Source organism: Cololabis saira, unplaced genomic scaffold (genome assembly GCF_033807715.1).
Source record: "Cololabis saira isolate AMF1-May2022 unplaced genomic scaffold, fColSai1.1 scf052, whole genome shotgun sequence".
NCBI classification, from domain to species: Eukaryota; Metazoa; Chordata; class Actinopteri; order Beloniformes; family Belonidae; genus Cololabis; species Cololabis saira.
Genome location: NW_026906216.1, coordinates 77501 through 82500, shown reverse-complemented (window position 1 = coordinate 82500; position 5000 = coordinate 77501). Strand labels below are relative to the sequence as shown.

Here is a 5000-nt window from a genome sequence, read left to right as displayed (position 1 = left end):
ACTATGTACAAAACAATTTAGGACGTGAGCTGTCGCTGTTACCACGTTGAAATATGTGTGGGTAGATTAAGCGAGAGCGTTCTCTGCTGGTTGAAAAAGCTTACAGCACCTGGTATTCCCAGGCGGTCTCCCATCCAAGTACTAACCAGGCCCGACCCTGCTTAGCTTCCGAGATCAGACGAGATCGGGCGCATCCAGGCTGGTATGGCCGTAAGCAGAAGCTGCAGCTTGAAATACCTCTTATATGGAGTTGAAGATAAGTCATAGAATATAAGTCATTGATTTGTTGGTTTTATTTGTTGGAGTTAAAGTGCCTTAACCATGTGCAAAACACTTTAGGACGTGAGCTGTCGCTGTTACCACGTTGAAATATGTGTGGGTAGATTAAGCGAGAGCACTCTCTGCTGGTTGAAAAAGCTTACAGCACCTGGTATTCCCAGGCGGTCTCCCATCCAAGTACTAACCAGGCCCGACCCTGCTTAGCTTCCTAGATCAGATGAGATCGGGCGCATCCAGGCTGGTATGGCCGTAAGCTGAAGCTGCAGCTTGAAATACTTCTTATATGGAGTTGAAGATAAGTCATATAATACAAGTCATTGATTTGTTGGTGATAATAATTTAGAAGCGCTTATTTGTTGGAGTTAAAGTGCCTTAACCATGTGCAAAACACTTTAGGACGTGAGCTGTCGCTGTTACCACGTTGAAATATGTGTGGGTAGATTAAGCTAGAGGGTTCTCTGCTGGTTGAAAAAGCTTACAGCACCTGGTATTCCCAGGCGGTCTCCCATCCAAGTACTAACCAGGCCCGACCCTGCTTAGCTTCCGAGATCAGACGAGATCGGGCGCATCCAGGCTGGTATGGCCGTAAGCAGAAGCTGCAGCTTGAAATACCTCTTATATGGAGTTGAAGATAAGTCATAGAATATAAGTCATTGATTTTTTGGTTTAATTTGTTGGAGTTAAAGTGCCTTAACCATGTGCAAAACACTTTAGGACGTGAGCTGTCGCTGTTACCACGTTGAAATATGTGTGGGTAGATTAAGCGAGAGCGCTTTCTGCTGGTTGAAAATGCTTACAGCACCTGGTATTCCCAGGCGGTCTCCCATCCAAGTACTAACCATTCCCGACCCTGCTTAGCTTCCGAGATCAGACGAGATCGGGCGCATCCAGGCTGGTATGGCCGTAAGCAGAAGCTGCTGCTTGAAATACCTCTTATATGGAGTTGAAGATAAGTCATATAATATAAGTCATTGATTTGTTGGTGATATTAATTTAGAAGCGCTTATTTGTTGGAGTTAAAGTGCCTTAACCATGTGAAAAACACTTTTGGACGTGAGCTGTCGCTGTTACCACGTTGAAATATGTGTGGGTAGATTAAGCGAGAGCGCTCTCTGCTGGTTGAAAATGCTTACAGCACCTGGTATTCCCAGGCGGTCTCCCATCCAAGTATTAACCAGGCCCGACCCTGCTTAGCTTCCGAGATCAGACGAGATCAGGCGCATCCAGGCTGGTATGGCCGTAAGCAGAAGCTGCAGCTTGAAATAACTCTGATATGGAGTTAAAAGAGGCTTGGACATTAAAATAACTGAACAGTGGACACAGTAGTAAATCACAGGAACGGTGATCAGGATGAGTGGACTGGACACGTGTACAAACATACATGCTATCTGGACTGTGAAGGATGAAATTAGACAAATTGCTATGTGGTAAACTATGTATCTTACTGAATTCTGTTGTTGATGTGATCATGAATCTTACATAGAACGGGGCGGGACTTTGATAAGCGTCAGCTTCTCCCGTACCCTTTTCGTCATGTGCTGAGTATGCAATGTATAATGTTCTGGAGATGAAATGTGTCTATATAAACATGCCGAAATAAACGAAAAAATAAAAAAATAAAATAAGATAAGTTATATAATACAAGTCATTGATTTGTTGGTGATAATAATTTAGAAGCGCTTATTTGTTGGAGTTAAAGTGCCTTAACCATGTGCAAAACACTTTAGGACGTGAGCTGTCGCTGTTACCACGTTGAAATATGTGTGGGTAGATTAAGCGAGAGCGCTCTCTGCTGGTTGAAAATGCTTACAGCACCTGGTATTCCCAGGCGGTCTCCCATCCAAGTACTAACCAGGCCCGACCCTGCTTAGCTTCCGAGATCAGACGAGATTGGGCGCATCCAGGCTGGTATGGCCGTAAGCAGAAGCTGCTGCTTGAAATACCTCTTATATGGAGTTGAAGATAAGTCATAGAATAAAAGTCATTGATTTGTTGGTTTTATTTGTTGGAGTTAAAGTGCCTTAACTATGTGCAAAACACTTTAGGACGTGAGCTGTCGCTGTTACCACGTTGAAATATGTGTGGGTAGATTAAGCGAGAGCGTTCTCTGCTGGTTGAAAAAGCTTACAGCACCTGGTATTCCCAGGCGGTCTCCCATCCAAGTACTAACCAGGCCCGACCCTGCTTAGCTTCCGAGATCAGACGAGATCGGGCGCATCCAGGCTGGTATGGCCGTAAGCAGATGCTGCAGCTTGAAATACCTCTTATATGGAGTTGAAGATAAGTCATAGAATATAAGTCATTGATTTGTTGGTTTTATTTGTCGGAGTTAAAGTGCCTTAACCATGTGCAAAACACTTTAGGACGTGAGCTGTCGCTGTTACCACGTTGAAATATGTGTGGCTAAATTAAGCGAGAGCGTTCTCTGCTGGTTGAAAAAGATTACAGCACCTGGTATTCCCAGGCGGTCTCCCACCCAAGTACTAACCAGGCCAGACCCTGCTTAGCTTCCGAGATCAGACGAGATCGGGCGCATCCAGGCTGGTATGGCCGTGAGCAGAAGTTGCAGCTTGAAATACCTCTTATATGGAGTTGAAGATAAGTCATAGAATATATGTCATTGATTTGTTGGTTTTATTTGTTGGAGTTAAAGTGCCTTAACCATGTGCAAAACACTTTAGGACGAGAGCTGTCGCTGTTACCACGTTGAAATATGTGCGGGTAGATTAAGCGAGAGCCCTCTCTGCTGGTGGAAAAAGCTTACAGCACCTGGTATTCCCAGGCGGTCTCCCATCCAAGTACTAACCAGGCCCGACCCTGCTTAGCTTCCGAGATCAGACGAGTTCGGGCGCATCCAGGCTGGTATGGCCCTATGCAGACGCTGCAGCTTGAAATACCTCTTATATGGAGTTGAAGATAAGTCATATAATATAAGTCATTGATTTGTTGGTGATAATAATTTAGAAGCGCTTATTTGTTGGAGTTAAAGTGCCTTAACCATGTGCAAAACACTTTAGGACGTGAGCTGTCGCTGTTACCACGTTGAAATATGTGTGGCTAGATTAAGCAAGAGCGTTCTCTGCTGGTTGAAAAAGCTTACAGCACCTGGTATTCCCAGGCGGTCTCCCATCCAAGTACTAACCAGGCCCGACCCTGCTTAGCTTCCGAGATCAGACGAGATCGGGCGCATCCAGGCTGGTATGGCCGTAAGCAGAAGCTGCAGCTTGAAATATCTCTTATATGGAGTTGAAGATAAGTCATAGCATATAAGTCATTGATTTGTTGGTTTTATTTGTTGGAGTTAAAGTGCCTTAACCATGTGCAAAACACTTTAGGACGTGAGCTGTCGCTGTTACCACGTTGAAATATGTGTGGGTAGATTAAGCGAGAGCGCTCTCTGCTGGTGAAAAAGCTTACAGCACCTGGTATTCCCAGGCGGTCTCCCATCCAAGTACTAACCAGGCCCGACCCTGCTTAGCTTCCGAGATCAGACGAGATCGGGCGCATCCAGGCTGGTATGGCCGTAAGCTGAAGCTGCAGCTTGAAATACCTCTTATATGGAGTTGAAGATAAGTCATATAATATAAGTCATTGATTTGTTGGTGATAATAATTTAGAAGCGCTTATTTGTTGGAGTTAAAGTGCCTTAACCATGTGCAAAACACTTTAGGACGTGAGCTGTCGCTGTTACCACGTTGAAATATGTGTGGCTAGATTAAGCGAGAGCGTTCTCTGCTGGTTGAAAAAGCTTACAGCACCTGGTATTCCCAGGCGGTCTCCCATCCAAGTACTAACCAGGCCCTACCCTGCTTAGCTTCCAAGATCAGACGAGATCGGGCGCATCAAGGCTGGTATGGCCGTAAGCAGAAGCTGCAGCTTGAAATACCTCTTATATGGAGTTGAAGATAAGTCATAGCATATAAGTCATTGATTTGTTGGTTTTATTTGTTGGAGTTAAAGTGCCTTAACCATGTGGAAAACACTTTAGGACGGGAGCTGTCGCTGTTACCACGTTGAAATATGTGTGGGTAGATTAAGCGAGAGCGCTCTCTGCTGGTTGAAAAAGCTAACAGCACCTGGTATTCCCAGGCGGTCTCCCATCCAAGTACTAACCAGGCCCGATCCTGCTTAGCTTCCGAGATCAGACGAGATCGGGCGCATCCAGGCTGGTATGGCCGTAAGCTGAAGCTCCAGCTTGAAATACTTCTTATATGGAGTTGAAGATAAGTATATAATACAAGTCATTGATTTGTTGGTGATAATAATTTAGAAGCGCTTATTTGTTGGAGTTAAAGTGCCTTAACCATGTGCAAAACACTTTAGGACGTGAGCTGTCGCTGTTACCACGTTGAAATATGTGTGGGTAGATTAAGCGAGAGCGCTCTCTGCAGGTTGAAAAAGCTTACAGCACCTGGTATTCCCAGGCGGTCTCCCATCCAAGTACTAACCAGGCCCGACCCTGCTTAGCTTCCGAGATCAGACGAGATCGGGCGCATCCAGGCTGGTATGGCCGTAAGCAGAAGCTGCAGCTTGAAATACCTCTTATATAGAGTTGAAGATAAGTCATAGAATATAAGTCATTGATCTGTTGGTTTTATTTGTTGGAGTTAAAGTGCCTTAACCATGTGCAAAACACTTTAGGACGTGAGCTGTCGCTGTTACCACGTTGAAATATGTGTGGGTAGATTAAGCGAGAGCGCTCTCTGCAGGTTGAAAAAGCT

At 45.0% G+C, this 5000-nt stretch overlaps 15 non-coding genes across 15 annotated transcripts in view; all 15 read right to left on the bottom strand.

Annotated features, from left to right (window-relative positions):
* Positions 1-97: 97 nt before the first annotated feature.
* Positions 98-216, bottom strand: LOC133434948 (5S ribosomal RNA). Its single transcript, XR_009778822.1, has one exon. It is a non-coding gene; the product is annotated as a 5S ribosomal RNA (ribosomal RNA).
* A 199-nt stretch (positions 217-415) lies between these two features.
* On the bottom strand, positions 416-534 carry LOC133435266 (5S ribosomal RNA). Its single transcript, XR_009779125.1, has one exon. It is a non-coding gene; the product is annotated as a 5S ribosomal RNA (ribosomal RNA).
* Positions 535-751: 217 nt separating this feature from the next.
* On the bottom strand, positions 752-870 carry LOC133434946 (5S ribosomal RNA). The gene has a single exon (XR_009778820.1). It is a non-coding gene; the product is annotated as a 5S ribosomal RNA (ribosomal RNA).
* Positions 871-1069: 199 nt separating this feature from the next.
* Positions 1070-1188, bottom strand: LOC133434856 (5S ribosomal RNA). The gene has a single exon (XR_009778768.1). It is a non-coding gene; the product is annotated as a 5S ribosomal RNA (ribosomal RNA).
* Positions 1189-1405: 217 nt separating this feature from the next.
* LOC133435378 (5S ribosomal RNA) lies at positions 1406-1524 on the bottom strand. Its single transcript, XR_009779234.1, has one exon. It is a non-coding gene; the product is annotated as a 5S ribosomal RNA (ribosomal RNA).
* A 558-nt stretch (positions 1525-2082) lies between these two features.
* On the bottom strand, positions 2083-2201 carry LOC133435315 (5S ribosomal RNA). Its single transcript, XR_009779172.1, has one exon. It is a non-coding gene; the product is annotated as a 5S ribosomal RNA (ribosomal RNA).
* Positions 2202-2400: 199 nt separating this feature from the next.
* Positions 2401-2519, bottom strand: LOC133434939 (5S ribosomal RNA). The gene has a single exon (XR_009778819.1). It is a non-coding gene; the product is annotated as a 5S ribosomal RNA (ribosomal RNA).
* A 199-nt stretch (positions 2520-2718) lies between these two features.
* LOC133434865 (5S ribosomal RNA) lies at positions 2719-2837 on the bottom strand. The gene has a single exon (XR_009778777.1). It is a non-coding gene; the product is annotated as a 5S ribosomal RNA (ribosomal RNA).
* Positions 2838-3036: 199 nt separating this feature from the next.
* Positions 3037-3155, bottom strand: LOC133434791 (5S ribosomal RNA). The gene has a single exon (XR_009778707.1). It is a non-coding gene; the product is annotated as a 5S ribosomal RNA (ribosomal RNA).
* Positions 3156-3372: 217 nt separating this feature from the next.
* Positions 3373-3491, bottom strand: LOC133434927 (5S ribosomal RNA). Its single transcript, XR_009778818.1, has one exon. It is a non-coding gene; the product is annotated as a 5S ribosomal RNA (ribosomal RNA).
* Positions 3492-3689: 198 nt separating this feature from the next.
* On the bottom strand, positions 3690-3808 carry LOC133434915 (5S ribosomal RNA). The gene has a single exon (XR_009778817.1). It is a non-coding gene; the product is annotated as a 5S ribosomal RNA (ribosomal RNA).
* A 217-nt stretch (positions 3809-4025) lies between these two features.
* LOC133435241 (5S ribosomal RNA) lies at positions 4026-4144 on the bottom strand. The gene has a single exon (XR_009779102.1). It is a non-coding gene; the product is annotated as a 5S ribosomal RNA (ribosomal RNA).
* Positions 4145-4343: 199 nt separating this feature from the next.
* On the bottom strand, positions 4344-4462 carry LOC133435123 (5S ribosomal RNA). Its single transcript, XR_009778988.1, has one exon. It is a non-coding gene; the product is annotated as a 5S ribosomal RNA (ribosomal RNA).
* A 216-nt stretch (positions 4463-4678) lies between these two features.
* LOC133434904 (5S ribosomal RNA) lies at positions 4679-4797 on the bottom strand. The gene has a single exon (XR_009778813.1). It is a non-coding gene; the product is annotated as a 5S ribosomal RNA (ribosomal RNA).
* A 199-nt stretch (positions 4798-4996) lies between these two features.
* Positions 4997-5000, bottom strand: part of LOC133435412 (5S ribosomal RNA) — a 119-nt gene continuing 115 nt past the window's right edge. Inside the window, exon 1 of the ribosomal RNA XR_009779267.1 lies at positions 4997-5000. This exon is cut by the window's right edge and continues 115 nt beyond it. This is a non-coding gene — a ribosomal RNA (5S ribosomal RNA).